Below are 25,785 nucleotides of genomic sequence, written 5' to 3'. Positions count from 1 at the left end.
AAATTCCCACCAATAGAATAATGAATAAATGATGTATGATATACTTAAATTGAAATGCAATTCAGCAGTTGAAAAGACTGTATTCATTTATGTCAAGGGATAATCTTAAAATGATTGTGAAAAATCTAATTACAGAAGGAGACAAAATATAATACCATTTATGTATATTTAATTCCCCTGAAAACAATACCATATATTATTTAAGAATTCATGCATATATAGTAAAAATATAACCAAAATGGTGGTTCCTTCCAAGGCAGAAGAGTGAGGGTATGATCATGTAGGGATCCAAGTGGACTTGCCATATGTAATAAAAGAGCTGAAACAAACAGAAAAATTGTAATGGGGTAGCATTCCAAGGGAAGGTCAACCATGGCACTGTTGGCGGTGAGAGGAGTTAAGGAGAGAAAGGAGGGTGGGGACCCGATTGTGCAGGACCTTGAATGAGAAGCTGAGAAAGGGGAACAGGGGTCTTATCTCTCAAGCCATAGAGAACCACTGAAGGTTTTTGAACAGGTGTGAGTCTAGATGAAAAGGTTACTTCGTTAATCTTGTGCAAAACCAATTATCAGGAGCAAGAGGTGAACGTGAGCCCCAGAGGCCAGTCAGGAGTTTGTTAAACAGTCCAGGGATGAGATGATGAATGCCTTAACTAATGAAGTGGAAGTTACAATGGAAGGAAAAAGATGGATCCAAGGCTATCTTGAAAGAAAAGAAAAGGTGGGGGGGTGAAGTGGCGCAAACCCGTGTGATTAATTGGATTTGGGAATTTACAATCTAGTTGAACAAAAAATCCTACCCACAAAACCTCTCCCTAGCTCCAAGTTGAATTCCAAGCTCCTAAAAATGGTGCACAGAAGGCCTTTTCCTCCTGGGCCCCTGCCTAGTCTCCAGCCTCATTTTCTCTTCCCTGCCCCATGTTGAACTTGACACAATGACAATATTGAACAACTTGAGACTCCCTGAACATACTTCGCTGTTCTAGTCTCTGCACCGTCTGTTCCCCTGGTTTGGACTGACTCTTGTAGTCTGTTCCCTCCTCCACTTGGTAAACTTCTAATCATCATTCATCCCTCTATCCTGAGCATGTTTTGCCTGTACTGTAACAATTACACCCCTCACAGACAATAGCTCCTGTGTACTGCTTCTTTATCTTACACCGATACTTCTTTTTCACACTGTTTGTGTATCTGTCCTCTCAACCAGAATAGGCCATCCTTATGAACAAGGATCATGGCCATATTTTTTAATTGTTGACCCAAATCAAGCAGCTACCCAGCCTGATCATCCTCTTTACTCAATAGGCATTACTCATAGTGACTTGACTATGTACAAATTTTTAAAATCACCAGCAAAAAGTGAAGATGAGTCACTGTTAAAATATATTCAGAAGAATGTACTCTGAAGGCAATCAACCCCAAAGAGCAACTCCAGAAATGACTGTGGCTATGACAACAGTATTAAAATAGGTGTGCAATTTCTCAACATGACTGTTTTTTTTAAAAAAGCAACAATTGTTTTCATATGTAATTTCATTAGATTTGTTAAAATGTTATGTTCCTGTAAGGGCAAGAGGAATAAAGAGGAAATGTTTATGAATAGAAGTTAAAATACGGGCTATGACTAAAGAAGTGTTTTGAAGGATAGATTTTGAAGGAAGTTATGGACACAATTATTAAAAACAAAAACGGTGAGGAGCTGAAAATCAAGGGTAGAAACTGGAATCTGCAAAGACCAAGAGGTGAGAACAGATAAGTCCAACCCATGAACTAGCATTTTAATGATTATCTACTATGGGCCAGATCCTGTGCTAGAGGCTGAGGATACAGTTATAAAGAAAGACAGAGAAATAAACCAAAAATGAAGATCCAGCGGGACAAGTACAGAGTGTTCTAGGTTCACAACTGAGAGGCTGTGAATCCTAACCCAGCCTAGAGGTGATCAGGGAAGGCTTGCTGGAAGAACCCAACAGCAGGACTGAGAGTTGGAGGACCAAATGATGAATTTAATCAGGAAAAAAAGGAGAGGAGATTTCTTATGTGTAGCGGTTTAAGGCTGTTCCAGACCCAGAAAAGAGTAAATATGAAGGCAGGTAAACAAGAGGCTGAAGTCTGTTCCCTACCTTGGAAAAATAAGAATTTAGGCTGGGGCTCTGAGGATATGCATTAGTGACTGCTTAGATGAGAGAGCAAAGGTAGATCAAGGAATCAGCAATAACCACAGTGCCTGAGTCATGGCAGACCTATTCCCAGATAGAGGGATGTAGGAGAAGGAAGAGGAGATTTGATGGAGTGAATAGGTAGACAAGAGATAAACATAGATAAACATAGCTGGAAGAGGGAGAACTGTATTCAGGAGTGACAGCAATAGTCGACACTACTTTGAGGAGAGCTGAAAGTAACCTAATTTGGAGGATGGAGTTGCACTGAAATATGCCTCCTCCCAAAGCTATTGGCCTCGTCCCAAAGCTAAGCCTAAATACCATAGTTTACTTTTAGCTGAATATTTTTCTAATACTTACCAAAAGTCAAGGGGACTTGTGGTGGTGTCTTCCAACTGGATTAGCCACTGAGGACATGAAGTTCCAGGATCTTCCTCGGATATCAACCTCAAATGTACTCAGCAGTTGAATTACTCAACTGGATTGGGAACTCAAAGCAAATCCTACTTTATAGGAGAAGTTGGCAGGAAAATGTTCAAGAGATTCCATAACTAATCATAACTGTCAACATTCCTTGAAGTTCCCTAGTTTCACTGATGCAGAGAAAAATGGGATCCCAGAAAACTTCATTGGGAAAAAATGGGGTATCTCAGTCTCCAGAGCCAACTTAAAATCTACAGGCCATCAGCAGTAGAAAAGCATGGATAAGGGCCCCCAGTAGTTTTAGTTTTAGTCAAAACTAAAAAATATACATATATGTCTTTACATGTGAAACTCACATTTAAAACTGCCTCCCAAAACCAATGCAGAACCGGACACTTATTTATGGTCATGTCTGCTCCTCTCAGACCCAATAGGCTGTAAAACCCCTCAAGGGCAGAGACCTTACTTATTTCTTTTGACCCAGTTTCTGGCACAGCAGTGCACATAAGTGCTCAATAATATACATTTTAAATAAAATGTTGAAAGAACATATATATCTATATAACTTGGGGAGATATGGTGATTTGCAAGATTGACAGAGAGTCTAGGTGTCTTGGAGAATGCCAGGCTGAGTCAGTTGGACACTATAGATGCTGAAGAAGAGATTCTGGGAGACAGATCTAGCACAGGCTGAGCTACTTCACACATCTCACCACAGGACCTAGGGACCCTGGGGTGTGTGATGAGTGTGTTTGTGGAAGCAGGAATTAAAAGGGATATGTCTTTGCAAAATAATACCTTGTATTTGTACAGTGCTTTAGACTTTCCAAAACACTTATTATCTCATTTGATCCTCAAAGCATTCGTGGGAAATAGGAAGACCAGTCATTATTATCCCCATTTCACAGATGAAGAAATTAAGGTAGAATTTAAGTATCTTGCCCAAGGTTAAATAAGTAATTAGTGTCAGACCTGAGACAAAAACCCCACTGTTCCTGACTTCTTATTCAGTCTCTTTTTACTATACCTCCCTGCAACAGTGTAAAGCACACCCAAGAGGATATTTAGTGTGGGAACCTCTGGGCAGAGATCCACCATCTTCTTATCACTTCCATACTGATACAGAACAAGCTGACCCACTACAAAGTTAGGAAACCTAAACAAATGAGTGCATTCTTTTATTTGAAAACATTTTCTTGAGAGCCTAACCATTGCAGAGCAAGTCCTTGACTCTGTGGCAACACGGACATAAATAACACCCAGCCCCTGCTCTCTAGAGACCACAGTGCATTGAAGGAGGACAACATGCAAACAACAAAACTGTGACAGAGATAAAGCACAGGGATATGGGAAAGTAAAGAGCACTGTGTTTAATTTTGAGGCCACTTTCATTTCGACCAGTCCCTAGCCTGCAGATATGAACTGATGTGGCCTATGCAACTGAACAGTAAACAGTTTGAAGACAGAAACCATTTCTTCTTCATTTCTCATTCATGTTTATAAACCCCACGGTGGTTGGTTCTTTGCCCTTGCATAGAGTAAGTGCTCAGTAAAGATCTGTTGTTACTGACCCACATTCTGAGAGATTCACAGGGGTTAACCAAACAGAGGACAAGCTCCAGTAAGATTCAAACTAGCTCTGAGAATTAGGAGCCAGTCAGACCCTTTCTACTTAACCTACACCCAACTGCCTCTGCTCTGATTAAAGGTATATATAACACAAGCAATTGTAATTTGGCTTCTTGCCATATTTTTGCCCTTTTAGGAATTTGATTATCGCAATTTAATTGCTGTCAAGGAAAGGTACATTTAAGATTGTCCTTGTGTAGTTAATGCCTCCTCAAGTACATGTACTATATGACAAACGGTACCTATAAAACAATTAGGAATCCAAAATTCTCTGCTATCTATGAGATAAGCAAGAAAGTTAATATAGGAATTCTCACTTATTACTACCTGACTTACAAACGTCTTTTAAGTATTTTATGCTGGGAGGATTACATTTCAATTCCTAAGTAGGCATATATTTTTTCTATATAATGACATACAAAAGGGTTGACTTGAGTGTGTCAGAACATCTCCTCAATTCAAGAGCAGCATAAATCTGCAACTGTGTAATTATCAAACCACAGTATTATTGAATGAGTTGCAGTGTTTCAGTCACTAAAATGATTATGCAACTCTGGATATTTGGGAAATGTGGTGCTTATTATCAGAGACTATTCAATTATTCCTACCCAATGTTCTTATATTCTTCCTTCACATTTCGCCAAGAAATTCTTGAATAGTGAGTCCCAGGCATACAGAAACTTTCCGCCTTAAAGTCCAAAATATCTTCATACCATCTGGGTGCAGATTACATCTAAGACCCCTGAAGCAGAAGAAACGGGTACATTTTATTATTGTGTGGAATTCAATATAGTTAACTGAATGAGGATAAAACTCCCTACTCAATAAGGTGGTTGGATGATGACTATCAATAAAGCATGTAAAGTGGCTTATTATTTTACCTGATACACAGTAAGCACTCAAAAAATTTTTGCTTAAAGTAAACATAAAAAACCTACTTACAAATAAATAATCCTTCACCAGATAATTAATGGCTGGCAACAGATATTTATAATGGAAGCATACATGGCCTTAACGATGGGTTTGCTTCTGAAAGCACTCTAATTAAAAAGGGAAAGAGTAATTTTATAGGCAAGTACAAATCAGTGGTCTGTATGTCTGCTAATGTGTGCAAAGAAGCAGAGGTGGTAATTGTTGGGCCGAAGATAATGACTCTGTAAATATGCAAATAGGCTTTCCTACAAAGTTAAAAGTACATCATTATTCGTCAATGTGGAATGGAATGTGAAAAATTGGAATTCATCAGGTTGTGTTGGTTGTATCTGAATATCCTAGAAACCAATCTGAGTTTGCTTCAAATCATTCTGATTTCTAAGAATAATGTGAAATGACTACTCTGTTTTCTTGCTCACCACTGGTCCAATCATTTTTCTCTGAAATCTCTGATTCCTTCCCTCTTACAACACCTGCTAACAGACTAAGCAAGAAGAGAAAGGACAAATGTTAGCAAGACAGAATGTTTCCCACATTGTGGTCTACATCTTTGTCAAGGAAGATACACCTTGTTGCAGAGAAGAGCCCTGCAAACAGTTTGCACCTCTGTTGGTTTCTCTTGAAAGATATAATTACGTCAAAAGAGCCTTCCTTAATTGAACTCTTGTGATCTGGAATCCTTGTCTCTCTATTAATGACCATCATTTAGGGGTATTTATGAGGGACAATGGTTGGGGGTATGGAAACTTTTTACGTATGCAAAGCAATGGCAGACCTGCTTACATAAACTCAAAATATTAGAATTAGGAGACACCCTTTAAGTGTCAAAGAGGCAAATTTAGAACATGCAAAAGGTAGATAGTTCCTTACTTATCCACCACTTGGGGTTTTGAGAAGAAAAGGGAAGTAAGAAGAGTCAAGGAGAAGAAAAACAGGACAGAAAAACAGGAAAGGAAGGTGAAGGGTGCTCTGGAGTAATATGCACCTGCTTAGAAGTGGGGAAGTTGCATGAACACAAGCAAAAGAAGAACCAGAGTGGAGTTCCCCCTTGCACATCTCCCTGTCCCCTGCTGAAGGCCTGGGGTGAGCCCACAGCATGGTTCACACGGTGAGAGAGAACTGCCCTCTGGACACCTACCTGAATTCCCTCCAAAGAACTCAGAATACCCTAAATCCAAATCAGCTCTCTCCATCATAAATATTCACATAATAATAACAATAATAATATTAGTAATAATAATAGCAGCAAAAATTTTTTGAGTGCTTACTGTGTATCAGGTAAAATAATAAGCCACTTTACATGCTTTATTGATAGTCATCATCCAACCAACTTATTGAGTAGGGAGTTTTATCCCCACTTCACAGACAGAGAAAGTGAAGCTTGAATAAGTTACCCAAGATCATACAGCTGCTAAGCCCAGGTCCATCACCAATTCTATAGGAACACAGTTGACCTCTGCATAGTACTCCTGCCCATGCTCTCCTCCTCAGAGCTCCAGCACCATCCATTATTTAGATAACCCACTTGAGCACTGAACACATCCTCTAATCATTTCTTGTAAGCCTTGTCTCCAAAATTTATTATGAGACAAGGACTGGATGATAGATTTCCTTTGTGCTCCCTGCAGCATGATGCCTAATCTCTTACTTATCAGCTCCCAACGCTGGGGCAACTCAAGGGCTTCCTTTCTCCACTTCTGCTCACCAAATGGGAAAAGGCCAGGCAATTCTGATGGTTGGTTCCACGCCACAGTTTTTTTTCCAAGTACTCTCTTCTAAATATGCTTAATAAAAGATAACCTCCCCACTATGTGAGACCTGACTCCCAGGGCAGGATCTCCCTGGCAACGCAGGATATGACTCCCAGGGATGAATCTGGACCCGGCATCATGGGATTGAGAACATCTTCTTGATGAAAAGGGGGGTGCAAAATGAAATGAAATAAAGTTTCAGTGGCTGAGCGATTTCAAATGGAGTCGAGCGGCCACTCTGGTGGACATTCTTACGCACTATATAGATGTCCCTTTTTGGGTTTAGTGTATTGGAATAGCTAGAAGTAAGTACCTGAAATTATCAACTCCAAACCAGTGGCCTTGACTCTTGAAGATGATTGTATAACAATGTAGCTTACAAGGGGTGACAGTGTGATTGTGAAAACCTTGTGGATCACACTCCCTTTATCCAGTGTATGGATGGATGAGTAGAAAAATGGGGATAAAAACTAAATGAAAAATAGGGTGGGATGGGGGGTGGCATGATTTGGGTGTTCTTTTTTACTTTTATTTTTTATTCTTAATCTGATTCTTTCTGGTGCAAGGAAAATGTTCGAAAATAGTTTGGGGTGATGAATGCATAACTATATGATGGTACTATGAACAGCTGATTGTACACAATGGATGACTGTATGGTTTGTGACTATATCTCAGTAAAACAGAATTTAATTAAAAAATAAATGTATATAATAAGTGTATAAAGGTGTATTTGTAACATTTATACCATGGAATATTAAGCAGCAATTTTTAAAGAGTGAGTTAGATTTGTATCTACTGACCTAAAAAATGTCCATAATGTATTTACCAGGAGAGAAAAACATGATGCAGAAAAATATAAGTAATATGAGGAGGTGGGAAGTAGAGTAGAAAGAGGGTAAAAAGGACTAGGCAAAAATAAAAATTTGAGGAAAATATTTTTAAAAAAAGATAAAACCAGTAGGGAATGCATCAATTCTATTTACTGCTGTACCAGTTTATATATATTATGTCCCCCAGAAAAAGCCATGTTCTTTGATGCAATATTATGGGGCAGACATATTAGTGTTGATTAAGTTGGAACCTTTGGATTAGGTTGTTTCCATGGAGATGTGACCCACCCAGCTGTAGGTGATAACTCTGATTAGATAATTTCCATGGAGGCATGGCCCCTCCCATTCAGCCTGAGCCTTGATTAGTTTACTGGAGCCCTATAAAAACTCAGAATTAGAAGGACTTCAGAGAAGCTGCAGCTGAGGGACACATTTTGAAGATGGCCGTTGGAAGCTGACACTGACATTTTGGAGAACACTATATTGAAACGCAACCTGGGAGCAAGCAGACGCCAGCCACATGCCTTCCCAGCTAACAGAGGTTTTCCAGATGCCAATGGCTTTCTCCAGTGAAGGTACCTGTTGTAGTTTGTTAATGCTGCAGAATGCAAAACACCAGAAATAGATTGGCTTTTATAAAAAGGGGGTTTATTTGGCTACACAGTTACAGTCTTAAGGCCATAAAGTGTCCAAGGTAACACATAGGTAATCGGGTGCCTTCACTGGAGGATAGCCAATGGCTTCCGGAAAACCTCTGTTAGCTGGGAAGGCACGTGGCTGGTGTATGCTCCAAAGTTCTGGTTTCAAAATGGCTTTCTCCCAGGATGTTCCTCTCTAGCAAGCTTGCTCCTCTTCAAAATGTCACTCACAGCTGCACTGAGTTCCTTCTCTTTGAGTCAGCTCATTTATATGGCTCCACTGATCAAGGCCCACCCTGAATGGGTGGGGCCATGCCTCCATGGGAGTATCTCATCAGAGTCATCACCCACAGCTGGGTGGGGCACATTCCAAGCAAATCTAATCAGCACCAAAACGTCTGCCCCACAAGACTACATCAAAGATAATGGCGTTTGGAGGACACAATACATTCAAACTGGCACAATACCCTATTGTTGATGCCTTACCTTGGACACTTTATAGCCTAAGACTGTAACTTTGTAACCAAATAAACCGCCTTTATAAAAGCCAATCCATTTCTGGTGTTTTGCAAAATGCCAGCATCAGCAAACCGGAACAACTGCCATAATTTTATTTAATTATAAATCATAATGAGGGTGATTCTAAAAATTAAAGGAGAAGTCAACTGTAATACCACCACTGATAGCATTTTGGTATATTTTAATCTGTTGTTCTTCATATACATATTTCTACATACAGATATACAAGACACATACAATTTTTATCCTGCTTTCTCATCTAATCCATATCTTATAAATATTTCCTTCATTCCTATATAATTGCCATATGGAGCATTGCTATTGTCTGCATAATATTCCAGTATCATTGATATATAGACCTAGAAAGCTTTCTATACCATTTTTGGGATGTGTATTCAGAAGTTATCTATCTTATTTCAGACACAACCCCTACAGAAAACCCACTCATAAATGCTTTCTTTGCCAAAGTAAATGGGGTGAATGGACTGGTCCCTTCTTTATCTCCAAGCAGGGTTATGGATCAGCCCAAATGAATGCTTTGCAGCTGCTGCTCTCCAACCTGACTACATGGCCCCTCCACGGAGGTTTGAAGCCTTTACCAACCTCCCAGAGCCTCTTTCCCTCTTTCTGTTCCCCATTTCCTTTCCAGCTAAAGGTCTCACTTCCTGCTTCACTAAAGACATCTCATCTTCCCTATAGAATCTTCCCCAGACCATTTCTATACAGGCAAGGCCATATAAGAACCCCCCCAACCTCCCTCCCCTCAACCTCGCAAATTATCTCTTCCCCCATCTATACCAGCTTTCCTTACATCTCAGAGAAAAGAGTCCCTCTTTGTTTTGGAAGCTAATCCTTCTGCATTGGCCATTGATTTCATCCCCTTCTGCCCTTTCAGAATCATTTTGCCATTCATTTTGCATCCCTTCCCTCACCCCTCCATGTCCCTTCAGTCATTCATCTCTTCCTCTCTACTGGCTAATCCCCTCGGCCAACAAATAATTTTGTCCCAGTCTTTAAAATACAGACACACACACATACACACACACCTCTCTATTGTAAGCTTAGACAAATTTCTCTATCCTTTTATTCCCAAACCTCTTTTTTTTTGTACATACATAGTAATTATTTATTTACTCCTATTTATTCTTTTTTTTTTTATTAAATTCAGTTTTATTGAAATACATTCACACACCGTACAATCATCCATGGTATACAATCCACTGTCCACAGTATGATAACATAGTTGTGCTTTCATCACCACAATCTATCTCTGAACATTTTCCTTACATCAGAAAGAACCAGAGCAAGAATAAAAAATAAAAGTGAAAAAAGAACACCCAAATCATCCCCCCATCCCACCCCATTTGTCCTTTAGTTTTTATCCCCATTCCTCCACTCATCCATACACTAGATAAAGGGGGTGTGATCCACAAGGTCTTCACAATCACACTGTCACCCCCTGTAATCTACATTATTATATAATTGTCTTCAGGAGTCCAGACTGCTGGGTTGGAGTTTGGTAGTTTCAGGTATTTACTTCTAGCTATTCCAATACATTAAAGCCTAAGAGGTGTTATCTGTATAGTGCATAAGAATGTCCACCAGAGTGACCTCTCGACTCCATTTGGAATCTCTCAGCCACTGAAGCTATTTCGTCTCATTTTGCATCCCCCTTTTGGTCAAGAACATACTCTCAGTCCCATGATGCCGGATCCACATTCATCCCCGGGAGTCATACTCTGCATTGCCAGGGAGATTTACACCCCTGGGAGTCGTACTCCCAAACCTCTTAAAAGAATAGTTTATGCCTTGCTGCTCTTCCTTTCTCAACCTATCACAACTCCTCTCTCTACATTTGATGAATACCAACTAAGTGAAAAACACTAAGGAAACAGATGAACACAGCAGTCCTTACTCCAAGTAGACAGATACATCAAACCAACTCCACACAATGAAATAAATGTCGTAGTAGAAATGTGTGCAAAAGTTTCCATAGGATTGCCATCTGGGGGAAACTGCAGAGTCTTCATAGGGACATAACATTGAAGTTAGGCCTTGCACAATGAGTTCAATATTGCCAAGTAGAGAATATGGATACATACTAGTAGGGAGAGCACATCGCCAACAAAGGGAACAACTTATGCAAAGGGCTGAGAAACCATAATAATAATTATTATTCAGGCAATAGCAAGTAGTTCAGTTGTTGGAAGAATTGGGTTCCTATTAAGGAATGCTTGGAGAAGAGATGAAAAATGATTTGGGACCACACTTTGAAAGCCACTGGCTTAGGGCTTATAGGCTGTGCTGTGTAATCTGGATTCTGCCTGAATCATTTTACTGAAATTATTTTTAGATGTCACCAAAGATCCCCAACTGCCAGATCCAATGAGCTCATTCTCAGTCCTTATCCTCCTTGACCAGTTTGCAGCATTTGACACCATTGACGATTTCAGTGAACCCTTAATTGGTCTCCCAGCTTTCAGTCTCACCTTCTTTCAGTCCATTCACTTGCTTAAGCCCATAGGACTGTCCAAAATACAAGTACAATTCGGCCATGCATGCTTAAAACCCACCTGTGGCTCCCCATTACCTGTGATTAGAGCCCAAACTCCACAGGCTGGCACAGAAAGCCCTTTGCATTCTGGCTGCATCTACGTCTTCTGCTGATGCACCTTATTACATGGTCTATGTGGCAGGCATATCAAACTGTTAACCAGACCACAGAAATGCTGTGGGCTATTCTTCACCTCTATGCCGGCTCTTTCCCTTGCCTAGGATGCCCTAATTCCCTCCCTGCCCTTCCTTCTCTTCCCCACCCTCCCCTCAACCTGTGGAATTCTATCCATTCTACAAGGCCTAGCTCAAATGCCATCTCTTCCTCATCTCTACGCTTAGTCGTCCTTTCCCCTGAGCCCCTGTACAGTTAGTTTTTACATGTTATATATACCATTTAACAATTAGTTGAACATATGGCTATTATTTTGAGAGCTACATGAATATACACACTGAGTCTCTTATTTTTGTTCTCATAGAAGATATTCAACATGGGTGTGTTGATGAATGTTGGGTACATAGTATGCACTGAATCAATAATTAATGATTTGGGTAGGCACTCACTGCCAACCCAGTAGCTCCCAGAAGCAGGCAGACAGGCAAGCAAGGAGGACTAGGAGGATATAAACAGAAATTTTGTTAATGAACAAGAGTCAAACATGCCACCTCACAGCCACCTGACTCCCTGACTGAAAGGTTGCACCACAGGCTTTTATTTCCCAAGACTCTCTCTTTTATTGATGACACAGTGATTTTTCAGATCTAGGGACTGGGCAGCTATGCAGCTGCCTTTCTTGTTTTAGGCAAAATACTTAATAGAGAATTAATCCAGTGCATAGAAGCAACATCTTGGAAGCAGATCAGAAAACACTGGTAGCTTGCCTTGGTGTACCTCATCAGCAGGCAGTCTTTACCCCCCATTTCTAGCATGCTGCTTAAGGAATGCTGGGACATTCTCTGCCAATGGGGAGAAGAGATAGTCTCTATTTTTCTTGTTCCCTCTCTGTTGTTGTCTCTCTCTCTCTTCCTTAGCCTTACCTCAATACCTTCTGTTGGCTGTGGTGACCAGATTCTGCAGAAATAAAATAGGCCTGGGTTTCTATGTAGCCAGGCTGTATTCTTCTCTTTCTGTAATAATACCATAAGGTTAAGGAAGCATTTATCAGCTAATGAGCTCAGATGCCTTTGTTGTCATCTAGCCTTTCCGTATCTCTGCGCAGATATTCCCACGAGAGCAGCCATTTATTTAGTAATTGCTATGTGTTAGCTGTTTTGCACACATGATCTCAGTAGATCCTCACAACATTCCTACAAGGAATCTATGTTTGACAAGTAAAGATACTGAGGTGCAAAGAAGTTAAATAAGTAATCAACAGTGTAGAGGTAAGATGTGAACCCAAGTTGCAGTAAATTCCAAAGCCTGTGTACTTTCCATTTTTCATACCATCTCGGAGAACTGAAAAGGCTGAAAGTAATCAGCCAATGTCACAGTAGAGATTAAGTTCAAGGTAACCTGATTTCCAGGGCAGCCTACAAATATCTACTCTATTGAAAGAATAATGTCTATGGATATTCCCTATATCAGTGTTTAATTATGTTGGAATTTGTTTATGTTCCATACTCACAAAACTTCAAAAAAAAAAAAAAATCTAATGAAACCACAAAGTAAAATAGCCTACAAGAACAGGAAAAGCTGTCTGATTACTCATCCAGTCTCTTGCAGTCAACGGCCCCTCTCTGTTGGAGGCACCTCAACTAAAATGCTTCCTTATCCCCTAAAATCATATATTTACCTGTAATTCAGACCCTCACTGGGAGCAGTGCTTTAAGAATCTTTCCTTTTCCTCTTCTCTTTCCTCTGATGTAAAAAGTATGTCCAGAGGAAGAATGAGACTGTATCTACATGCACAACTAGTTTGACAAAATATAAATGATTATTTATCTCTAAAACAATATCAAATTCAGTAAAACAGTGATTTTTTTATTCTGGTCAACCTGACACCCAAATAGTTGGTTGCCTGAAGGTTTCTCTGTTCAACTTGTGCTCTTGGCATTGTGACTAAACAGAGCTGGTGATAACATCCATCAGAGAGTTAAACACACAGAGTGGGCGATAAAGTCAACAAGAAGCTAAAAGCAAGATTAACTGCGGACAAACTGCCAGGGAGTCGGTTATAGATCCTAAGTGGACACTGAGGCTCATCTATCTCCCCACTTCAGCTTTCTGCCCCAACAACGTCATCTCTGCTTCAACACTCATGACCAGAGTAGGGAAGTAGGAGAGAAGAAAAGCAAAGTAGTCAAAAAAGCATGGTGAATACGTAGCATAGGTGATCTGCCTGGGATAAAATGCAAAGACTCGGTGGTAAATACTTCTTAGTGAATGCTGTAAGATAACAAAGAAGAGGATTTTTTAAAATCAAAACAAACAGGCAAATAAAAGGTTATACTCCAGAAGAGCAAGTAGACAAAAATGATTTCTGGCCTTCCTTTAGCATTATTCTGTTTTCTTGTCCTAGCTGCTAAGGAGGCTTGTCAGGACCAGCCAAGGAGGTTCTGGAGTCCATCTGTTGTTCAAGACTTGAAATTGCTTTCCTTGGATTATCCCCACTCCTGTATTTTCCTTGCCTCTCTTTTAAAAAGTAGGTTACAGATGTTCAGGTTTCCCTCAAGCATCCTAACAAGTTAGTAATGATTGCAATTGCATCTTTTAAATTGCCCAACCCCTTGAAAGGCTGCCAAAAAAAGGAGCTTCTACAAACACAAGCTGGGCTGTGCTTTTAGTTTTCTTATGTTGCAAACTATGAATAAGGAGTTAGCTCCAAGAGGGTGATTAGCATAAAAGCTGCTGGTGCAGAGAGGAGATGAGTAGACTACTGTCTGCATGGAAATGTTGCTTTTATTCCTACAAGGAACATACACATTGAGATTAACAGAAGGAGAAGCTCTTCACTAACACAGGCGAAAGGGTTGCACACAGTTCAAAGCATATAACAAGTGATCAAAACTTTTTGCTGGATTGGAATCTTCTCCATAGTCCATGTCTCACTCAGGTAATCAATCATGCCTACCTCCATTTCCTTGCTGTCGACTCTTCTTGTGTTCTTCCTGCAACTTGAATTTCAACCTCATCACCTCTTGTGGTGTTTCTAAACCTTTTCTTTTATCATTACTGCTCTCCTAAAGAGCCTTTTTAGACATTTTTTTCCTAATTACTCCCCCATGCAATTTTTTATATTTTTTTTAAATTCAATTTTATCGAGACATATCATATACCATACAGTCATCCAAAATGTACAATCAGTTGTTCACAGTACCATTAAATAATTGTGTATTCATCACCACAATTAATTTTTGAACATTTTCATTATGGTGAGAAAAAAAGAATAAGAATAAAAATTAATGTAAAAAAGAACACCAAAAACATCCCATCCCCCCATCCCTCCCTATTATTCATTTACTTTTTGTCCTTTTGTCATTTATTTTTCTACTCATCTGTCCATATACTGGATAAAGGGAGTATGAGCCACAAGGTTTTCACAATCATGTGGTCACACCGTATAAGCTATATAGTTATACAATTGTCTTCAAGAAGGAAGGCTACTGGGTTGCAGTTCAACAGTTTCAGGTATTTCCTTCTAGCTATTCCAATACACTAAAAACTAAAAGGAATATCTATACAATGCATAAAAATAACATCCAGAATGTCTTCTCGACTCTATTTGAAATTCTCAGCCATTGAAACTTTATTTTGTTTCTTTCTCTTCTCCCTTTTGGTCAAGAAGTTTTTCTCAATACCTCAATGCTGGGTACAGATTCATCTCCGGGAGTCATGTCCCACATTACCAGGAAGATTTACACCCCTGGGAGTCATGTCCTACATAGAGGGGAGGGCAATGAGTTTGCCTGCAGAGTTAGAGAGAGAGGCCACATCTGAGCAACAAAAGAGGTTCTCTGGGGGTGATTCTTAGGCACAATTACAAGTACGCTTAGCCTCTCCTTTGCAGTAACAAGCTTCATAAAGGCAAGCACCAAGATTGAGGGCTCAGCCTTCTAAATTAGTGGTCCCCAATGCTTGTGAGAATATCAGTAATTTCCCAGGTGGGGAAGTTTAATATTTCCGGCTTTTTCCCCAGTCCTTCAAGGGGGCTTTGCAAATACATTTTTATTCTATGCCCAAATTACTCTGGGATTATCAGGGCTTCACATGTAATTATGGTGTTTGAATAAACTGACCACACAAGTTAAATTATATAGTGATAGTGTGCTACAGAAAGTCTAGATTTTGCACCAAATAAACATCTCTTCCTTTGGTTTCACACAGAATTTGAAGTTCTAAAACACCATCATTATTATCCTTCACCCTTTAGTCTGATTTACCTTAGTCTTAATGAAGTCCATTTTTTCATATCTCTAACTTAAGACTGATCTCTTTTTCAGCCCCTTTAACATTTGCTATATGGAGTGATGCCGACATTCATAGCACCGAAATCTGGCTCTGAGCCTCAGGTGTCATGTCACACAAATACCTGAAGTTCCAGGGACTGACCAGGTTATACACAAAGAGCTCAGCGTTCCAGAATTTAGAAATAGCCATTACAACTCAGGAATTGATGTAACTGCTATAAGAACTTACAATCTAGGAAACTTTACTGTTAGTCTTCCCCTGATAACTTATGCTCTCAGATTCAATTCTCAGAGTTTGCACATTATAGTTAATCCATATTTTAAGGCATTGTAATATTTGTCTTTTCATTTCTGGTTCATTTCACTCAACATACTGTCCTCCACATCCATTCACCTAGTTGCATAACTCACAACTTCATTCCTTTTGTAGCCACTCAATAATCCTTTGTATGTATATATCATAGTTCACCATTCGTTCATCAGTTGATGTAGCCTTAGGCCACCTCCACCCGTTGCAAATTGTGAATACTACCACCATAAACCCCACTGTGCAAATGTCCATTTGTGTCCCTGTTCTCAGTTCTTCCAAGTATATACCTAATAACAAGATTTCAGGACCATATGGCAACCCCATATTTAGCTTCCAGGGAGCCAACACACTACCCTCAAGATGAGCTGCATCATTCTACTTCCCCACCAAAGGTGATTAGGTACATCCCTCTCTCCACATTGTCTCCAGCATTTGTATCCTTCTATTTATTTTTTTAACTGTTTTGTTCACATACCATACAATCTCTCCTAAGTAAACAATCACAGGTTCCTGGTATAATCACATAGTTATGCATTCACCACCATAATCTATTTGAGGACATTTCCATTACTTCTGCAAAGAAAGAGGAACAGGAGAAAAAAGAGAAAAGAAAAAAAAAGAAAAAGAAAAAAATGATGACAAAAAAAGAAAAGAAAAAATCAAATAAAAATACAATATACAATAAAATGATCAGGCAACAACACCAACACCAAGAATCCCATATCCCTCCCTTATATCCCCCTCTTATAGATATTTAGCTAAGGTATATTGCCTTTGTTACAATTAATGGAAACATATTACAATGTTACTGTTAACTATAGAATCTAGTGTGCATTGATTGTATTTTCCCCATACCATCCCATTTTCAAGACCTTGTAGAGTTGACATTCATTTGTTCTCCCTCCTGTGAAAACATTCTTATATTTGTACATTTAATCACAATCATTGACTACTCTAGGTTTAACTAAGTTATAAGTCCCAGCTTTTTCTATATTCCTTCCCCCTAACTTTCCTCTTTCAACTGTACTCACAATCATCTTTCTTCAGTGTACTTAAACAATATTGTGCTACCATCACACAGGATTGTGCTATCCATTTCTGGATCTATACAATCAATCAATCCTCTTGAATATTCTATACTCCTTCAGCATCAAATGTCTGATCTCTGTCCTCTATTTCCTGATGATTTCATTTCTATATTCTTTTCCAAACCTCTTCTCCTGTCTTTTCCTATCTCTCTGTAGCACTCGCTTTAGTATTTCTTGGAGAGGAGGTCTCTGGTTCACAGACTCTCTCAGTGTCTGTTTATCTGTAAATATTTTTAACTATCCCTCATTTTTGAAGGACAGTTTTGCCAGATACAGGATTCTTGGCTGGCAGTTTTTTTCTTTCAGTATCTTGAATATATCATACCACTGTCTTTTCACCTCCATGGTTTCTGCTGAGAGAGCCATACTTAGTCTCATCAAGCTTCCCTTGTATGTGATGGATTGCTTTTCTCTTGCTGCTTTCAGAATTTTCTCTTTGTTTTTGACATTTGAAAATCTGATTAGTAAGTGTCATGGTGTATGTCTATTTGGATCAATTATGTTTGGGGTACACTGCACTTCTTGGACATGTAATTTTATGTCTTTCTTGAGAGTTGGGAAATTTTCATCGATTATTTCCTCTATTATTCTTTCTGCCTGTTTTCCCTTCTCTTCTCCTTCGGGGACACCTATAAGATGTATATTCATGCACTTCATGTTGTCATTCAGTTCCCTGAGCCCCTGCACATATTTTTCCATTCTTTTCCCTATCTGTTCTTTTGTGTATAGGATTTCAGATGTTTTGTCCTCTAGATCACTAATCCTTGCTTCTGCCTTTCCAAGTCTGCTGTCATATGTCTCTATTGTGTTTTTCATCTCTTCTATTGTACCTTTCATTCCCATTTGTTTTTTCAGGCTTACAAATTTTTCCTATGGACACCCAGTGTCTTCTTTATATCCTTCATCACTTTTGTCACCTTTTCTTTCAACTCACTGATTTGAATTAGAAGATTTGTTTGGACACTTTTAATTAGTTGTTTCAACTCTTGAATCTTAGGGTGTTAGTTTGTTCCTTTGGCTGGGCCATATCTTCACGTTTCCTGGTGTGGCTCATGACTTTTTGCTTTCTAGGCATCTGATTTTCTTGATCGGTTTATTCTGGAGGTTGTTTTCTCTCTTTTGCCTAAGGTTTTCTTGTTGGTTGTTTTTGATCTCTATCTTTTCTTACTTTCTCATGCTGGCCAGTTGTCAGTTTAGCTCTGCCTCCCAAACTACCCACCAAAAGCAAGTGCTCACAATGGCCTGCCACAGGAATGGAGGTAGGCACTTTGCACCCCAGCAAGTTCATTGTGTGTGGTCATACAAATCTGCTGGCTTCCAGTGGTGCTCTGTTTTCATCCAGTCAGCAAGACCTGGGTTTGTTTTAGAGCCCTGCTTTAACAGTTGTGTCTTCTATATTTCTCAATCAAAACAGGGCTGGGTTTCCATACAGAAATGTAAACTGGCTCCTGTGGTCTTAAGAAAGGGTCTGCAGCATCTTTTTAAATATGTTTTAATTCCCTTGCACCTTCCAGACTATTCAGAAGATGGTGACGCTTGGTAACTTAATCATCTTCAGAAGCTGCTTTGCCTTTGAGCACAGGCTGTGTCTACTCACGTGAGCTAAAACTGTGGGATTCCTATGCCCTGTCTTTGCCGGCCAAAATCTGGCTCAATGTGGATTTCCACCAGCTGACCCAGTATTCCAGCCATCCCCAAGGTAAGGAAATGGCCATTGGCAGCTGCTTCCCTCAAGGGTGGTGAAAGAGCTTTTAGACTCAGGGCTGGAAACACAGTCTCTGTCCACATTTTCTCTGTCTCTTTGTCCCTCACCAGCCTGGGCCTTGAAATGTCCTCCCACGTCCCCTGGGTCTTCAAATGGTGGGGGTATGTCTCACTGCTGTGAGAGACTTTATAGTCTGTGTCCAAGGTGGGAGGGGTCCCATTGCTGATTCTGTGCTTTCCCACACTAGCCCAAGTGAGGGGTAGGGAAGACAACCAGCTGGTCTGGATGAAAGATTCCTACCTGATGCTTCTTCGCTTTCTTCGATTTGGCATTTGCAGGGTCCTTCTGCAGTCTATATCCTCCTCCAGAGTTTCAAACAATTCAGAATTGTCCTTTTCTTGGTTGAATCTCTGGAGAGAAGTTTTCAGTAGTTGTTTATGTCACTGTACCAATGATGTCATCCCCATGAAATTTTAATACCACAGATAAATTGTTGTATCAGTTTATGAACTTAATGTTTATCTACACTTTATACATAAAAATGTAAGTTATTTTTTTAATCCCACAAGAACCATTCTCATCCTGGTTGAGCATACATGACCTATTAAACCACAGTAGACTGATGTAGACCACAACAGAACCTATCACAGAAATAGATGCAAGAAAGAAATCAAGTTCATTGAAGCATGAATCAGTGTTCATAAAACAGAAAAAATGGAGGGAGAGCATTACAGATAGAAAGATTAGGATTGGAAAGGGACAGCATGATCTAGAAGGGTTAGAAAGACCATGTGACTGAACATGACAGAGGTAGGAGAGGGTTGGAGCTGGGGAGTAGTGAGAGATTACTCTGGAGAGTTCAGGACCCACTGTGGCTTCAGCATCATTTAGTCTTCATCTCTAGGCTGGGAGGTAACATTTAAATGTGTTGGCACAGGGCCTTATATGTTCATTTTAAAAAAATAAATTTAGCTCATTCTTAATATATGTCATGTACTATGCCAGGTGCTGGCAATACAAAGATAAATAAGGTTCCCAACCCCACCAAGAAGTCAAAATATAGTGGAGACATGGACACATTAAAAACTTAATATATGCAATGCAAGCCAGTGCATGCAGTGATGGTAGTATGTAAATAACTCAGAATGGAGAGTGACTGGCTCTGAGGTAAAGGATGACTTTCAGAGAAAAAGTGATGTATGAGCTGAGCTTTAAGAAATGAGTCAGCGTTTTATGATGTGATAGGCGGAATAATGTCTCCTCCCCCCAAAAAGATGTCTGCATCCTAAGCCAGTGAATTTTGCCTCACATGGAAAAATAGATGTAATTAAGTTAAGGGAAGATGGGAAGAGTATCCTAGATTACACAGGTGAGCCCAATGTAATCACAAGGGTCCTTATAAGAGGGAGGCAGGAGGGTAAGAGTTAGGGTCAGGGTCAAAGAAGGAGCTGTAACGACAGAAGCAGAGGTCAGCTAAGAATGTGGGTGGCCTCATGAAGCTGGGAAAGGTGACTCTCCCTAGAGCATCCAGAAGGAATGCACTGCCCTGACAACACTTGGATTTTAGCCTGTTAAGACCCATTTTGGACTTCTGAACTTCTGAACTACAGACATGTAAGATAACAAATTTGTGTTGATTTAAGCCACTAAACTTGGGGTAATTTGCTATAGCAGCAGGAGGAAGCTAATGAAGATAGAGAGGGGCAGGCAGGGCATGAGGGAGAAGGGCATTCCAGGCAGAAAGAATAGCATAAGCAAAGGCACGGGACATGAAATAGGATGGCAGGCCCTGGAGACAGTGGCTACAAGTAGTTTATTGTTGCTTAGGTTCAAAGAGTGCAAGATAAGGAGCAGAAGAAGAGGCTGGAGGATAAGACAAGTACCAGATGATTTAGGGCCTCTTAAGGAGCTGCCCTACCACGGACCTCTGGCATTGCTTCAGCTTAGAAGGTGAATGGGGAGCCGTTTAATGGTCTTAAAAAGTAACAATACTGGATTTTCAATTGTGAAAGAAAGGTCGAATGGGGAGGAACCTGGGGAAGGGAGACTATTTAGGAAGCTATTGCAGAAGTCCTGGTGAGAGGTGATGCAGCTTTAACTAAAAACAGTGTGAGTAGAAGAAACAGAAGTCATAATTGAGAGCTATTTGGGACTCAGAGTGACTGTGTTTGGGGAGCTAAGGGAAAGGGAAGAGGTAAGGTTGACTCCAGATATCTGAATTAGAAATTTACCTGCTCAATGGCCATGCCGCCTACTGAGAAGGGAAACACTGGAGGCCTTAGATTCATCTTTTTTTTTTTTTTAATTAAAGCAGTTGTAGATATACAGAAAAATCATGCAGAAAGTGCAGAGGTACCTACCCCTGCAACATACAGTTTTCCTTATTATTGATACTTTGCATTAATATGGTAACTTTGCTATAATTGATGAAAGAATATTATTATAACTATACTGTTAACTATAATCCATAGTTTACATTAGGGTCTGTGCTGGTTTGAAGCTGCTATGTACCCCAGAAGAGCTCACATTCTTTTAATCCATTCCTGTGGGGGCAGACATATTGTGGGTGGGAACTGTTGATTAGATTGTTTCAATTGGGATGTGACCCATCTAATTCAAGGGGGTCTTAATCCTTTACTGGAGCCCTTTATGAGAGGATAAAGGGCAGAAACACTCGAAGAGAAAAGAGAGAGAGAGAAAAAAACACCCACAGAAGCTGAAAGAGCCACTGAAGCCGAGCCTAAAAGCAAAGAAGCCCAGGAGATAAGGACCAGCCAATGCTGACCATGTGCCTTCCCATGTGACAGAGGTGTCCGAGATGCCAGCAGCCTTTCTTCAGAGAAGGTTTTTCTCTTGTTGATGCCTTAATTTGGACATTTACATGGCCTTACAATTATAAAATTGTAAGCTAAATAAACCCTCTTTTAAAAGCCAACCCATTTTTGGTATATTGCATTTGGGCAGCTTTAGCAAACCAAAATAGGGTCCATTGTGTGTTGTATAATTCTATGGTTTTAAAAATTTTTATTTTCATAACATATATAATCTAAAATTTCCCCTTTTAACCACATTCAAATATACAATTCGCTGGTTGTGCTACATCACTGCTATCCATTACCAAAACTTTTCCATCACCCCACACAGAAACTCTGTACCAATTAAGCATTAACTCCCCATTCCCTACCCTCACCCCAGCTCCTGGTAGACTCATTCTAGTTTCAGACTCTATGAATTTGCATATTCTAATTATTTCATAAAAGTGAGGTCATACAATATTTGTCCTTTTCTGCCTGACATATTTCACTCAACATGATGGCTTCAAGGTTCACTGATGTTGTTGCATGTGTCAGAACTTCATTCCTTTTTACAGCTCAGTAATATTCCATTGTATGTACATACCACAGTTTGTTAATCCATTCATTGGTTAATGGACACTTTGGTTGCTTTGATCTTTTGGCAATTATGAGTAATGTCACTATGAACATGAGTGTGCAAATATCTGTTCAAGCCCCTGCTTTCAATTCTTTGGAGTATACGATATACCTAGAAGTGGGAAAACCAAGCCATATGTTAATTCTATACTTAACTTTCTGAGGAACCACCAAATTGTTTTCCATAGTGGCTGCACATTTCATATTCCTACCAACAATGAACAGGTGTTACTATTTTTCCACATACTCTCCAACACTTATTTTCATTATTTTTAGTAGTAGCTGTTCTAGTGGTTGTGAAATGGTGTCTCCATTGTGGTTTTGATTTGCATTTCCCTCATGGCTAATGATGTTGAGCACTATTTCATGTGCTTATTGGATACACATATTTAGAGAGAGATAGAAAAATGTCTACGCAAGTCTTTTGCACATTTTTAAATTGGATTGTTGATCTTTTTGTCATTGAGGTTTAGGATTTTTTTCTATACTCTGGATAGTAAACCCTTATCAGATATGATTTCCAAATATTTTCTCCCATTCTAAGGGTTCTCTTTTTACTTTCATGGTGAAGTACTTTGATACACAAAATAATTTAATTTTGATGAAGTCCCATTTAACTATTTTTTCTTTTTTGCTTGTGCTTTTGGTTTAAAGTCTAAGAAACCATTGCCTAACACAATGTCCTGAAGGTGCTTCTATGTTTTCTTCTAGGAGCTCTATAGTTTTTCTTCTTATATTTAGAAACTTGATCTATTATGAGTTAATTTTTGTGTATAGTGTGAGGTAGGGGTCAGCCTTCATTCTCTTGCATATGGATATCCAGTTTTCCCAGCAACATTTGTTAAAGAGACCATTATTTCCCCATTGAGTGGACTTGGCATCCTTGTCCAAAATCAATTGGCCATAGATGTGAGAGTTTATTTCTGAATTCTCAATTGAATTCCGTTGGTCTATAAGTCTGTCTTTTTCCCACTACCATGCTGTCTGGATTATTGTAGCTTTGCAGTCAATTTTAAAATCAGGTAGTGTGAGTACTTCAGCTTCATTCATATTTCTCAGGATGGGTTTGTCTTTTGGGGCTCCTTTTCTTTTCATGTAAATTTGATGATCAGCTTTTCCGTTTTTGCAAAGAAGGCTGTTGGAACTTTGATTGGGATTGCACTGAATCTGGAATTTGCTTTGGGTAGAATTAACATTTTAACAATATTTAGCCATCCAATCCATGAACACAGACTATTTTTCCACTTATTTAGGTCTCTTTGATTTCCTTCAGCAATGTTTTGTAGTTTTCCATGTACAAGTTCTTTGCAGCCTTAGTTAAATTTATTCCTAAATATTTGATTTTTTAGTTGCTTTAGAAATGGAACTTTTTCTTGATTTCTTCTTTGGATTGTTCATTACTACTCTATAAAAACACTAGTGACTTTTTTGCAGATAGATCTTTAATTGCACCACTTTGCTAAATTTGTTTATTAACTCCAGCAGCTTTGCAGTAGATTTTTCAAGTTTTTTTATATATAGGGTCATGTCATCAGCAAATAGAGAAAGTTTTACTTCTACCTTTACAATTTTATTTCTTTTCCTTGCCTAATTGATCTGGCTAAAACTTCCAGTATAATGCTGAATAACAGTGGTGACAGTGGGCATCCTTATTTTGTTCCAGAGCTTAGATGGAAGGCCTTCAAGTTCACCATTGAGTGTGATGTTAGTTGTGGTTTTTTTCACATATGCCTTTTCTCATATTGAGGAAATGTTCTTCTATTCCTAGTGTTCTGAATGTTTTCATCAAGAAGGAGTGCTGGATTCTGTCAAATGGCTTTGCTGTGCCAATTGAGATGATCATGTGGTTTTTCTTCCTTCATTGTATTAATATGGTGTATTAATTGATTTTCTTATGGAATAACTCTTGCATACCTGAGATAAATCCCAGTTGATGTGTAATTCTTTTAATATGCTGCTGGATTTGGTTTGCTAGTATTTTGTTGAGAATTTTTGCATCTATGTTCATAATGGATATCGGTCTGTAATTTTTTTTCTTGTGGTAACATTATCTGGCTTTGGTATTAGGGCCTCATATAATGAATTAGGAAGTATTACTACCTCTTCAGTTTTCTGCAAGCGTTTGAGCATGATTGATTTTTATTCTTCTTGAAATGTTTGGTAAAATTTATCAGAGAAGCCTTCTAATCCTGAGTTTTTCTTTCGGGTGAAGTTTTTTTTTCTTATTATTACTGACCCAATTTTTTTTACTTGTTATTGAGATCTTCTATTTCTTCTGGAGTCAGTATAGGTAGTTTGTGTATTTCTAGGAATATGTTAATTTCATCTAGGTTTATCTAATTTGTTTGCATACAGTTGCTCATAGTATCCTCTTAACATCCTTTTTATCTCTGTGGGGTTAGTAGTAATAGCCCCTCTTTCATTACTGATTTTAGTTATTTGCATCCTCTCTCTTTTTTCTTTGTCAGTGTAGCTAAAGTTTTGTCGGTTTGATTGACCTTTTTGATGAACCAACTTTGGTTTTGTTGAGTCTTTCTATTGTTTTTAATTCTCTATCTCATTTATCTCTGCTTTAATTTTTATTTCCTTTCTTCTCCTCAATTTTTGCTTAGTTTGCTCTTCTTTTTCTAGTTTCTCCAGTTGTGAGGTTAGGTTTCTGATTTGAGATGTTTCTTCTTTTTTAATGTAGGCATTTACAGCTATAAATTTCTCTCTCAGCAGTGCTCTTGATGAATCCCATAAGTTTTGGTATGTTATGTTTAGGTTTTCGTTTGCTTCAAGATATTTCCTAATTTCCCTTGTGATTACTCTTGGATGCATAGGTTAAGAGTGGTTGTCTAATATTTGTGAATTTTCCAATTCCCCCTTTGTTATTAATTTCTAGCTTCATTCCACTGTGGTTGAAGGTCTATCATATGATTTCAATATTTGTAAATTTATTGAGACTTGTTTTGAGGCCTAACATATGGTCTGTCCTGGAGAAAAACCCATGTGCACTAGATTAGAATGTGTATTCTGCGGCTTTTGGGTGAAGTGTTCTATATAGGTCTAATTGGTTTAAAATATCATTCAAGTCCTCCATATCCTTATTGATCTTCTTTCTAGGTTGTCTATCCGCTATTGAAAGTGGTATATTGCCTACTGTTGTATTAGAACTGCCTATTTCTCTCTTTGAATTTTCCTATATATATATATTTTCATATATTTTGAGGCTCTGCTATTAGGTGCATATATTTATAATTGTTATGCTTTCTTGTTGAATTGACCCCTCTTTCAATATACAGTATTCTTCTTTGTCCCTTGTAAGAGTTTTTGACTTAGTCTGTTTTAACTGATATTTGTATAGCTACCTCAGCTCTATTTTGGTTACTATTTGCATGGAATACTTTTTCCCATCCTTTCACTTC

The 25,785-nt window shown here is 38.9% G+C and overlaps 1 protein-coding gene across 4 annotated transcripts in view; it reads right to left on the bottom strand.

Annotated features, from left to right (window-relative positions):
• NOTCH2 (notch receptor 2) overlaps nt 1-25,785 on the bottom strand; it is a 195,282-nt gene that overhangs the window by 149,719 nt on the left and 19,778 nt on the right. The gene's annotated exons all lie outside the window — the stretch shown is intronic.

The sequence above is a fragment of the Choloepus didactylus genome, chromosome 2 (assembly GCF_015220235.1).
Source record: "Choloepus didactylus isolate mChoDid1 chromosome 2, mChoDid1.pri, whole genome shotgun sequence".
Taxonomy (NCBI): Eukaryota; Metazoa; Chordata; class Mammalia; order Pilosa; family Megalonychidae; genus Choloepus; species Choloepus didactylus.
The sequence above is the reverse complement of the archived record's forward strand: the minus strand, read 5'-3'. Positions and strand labels throughout refer to the sequence as shown.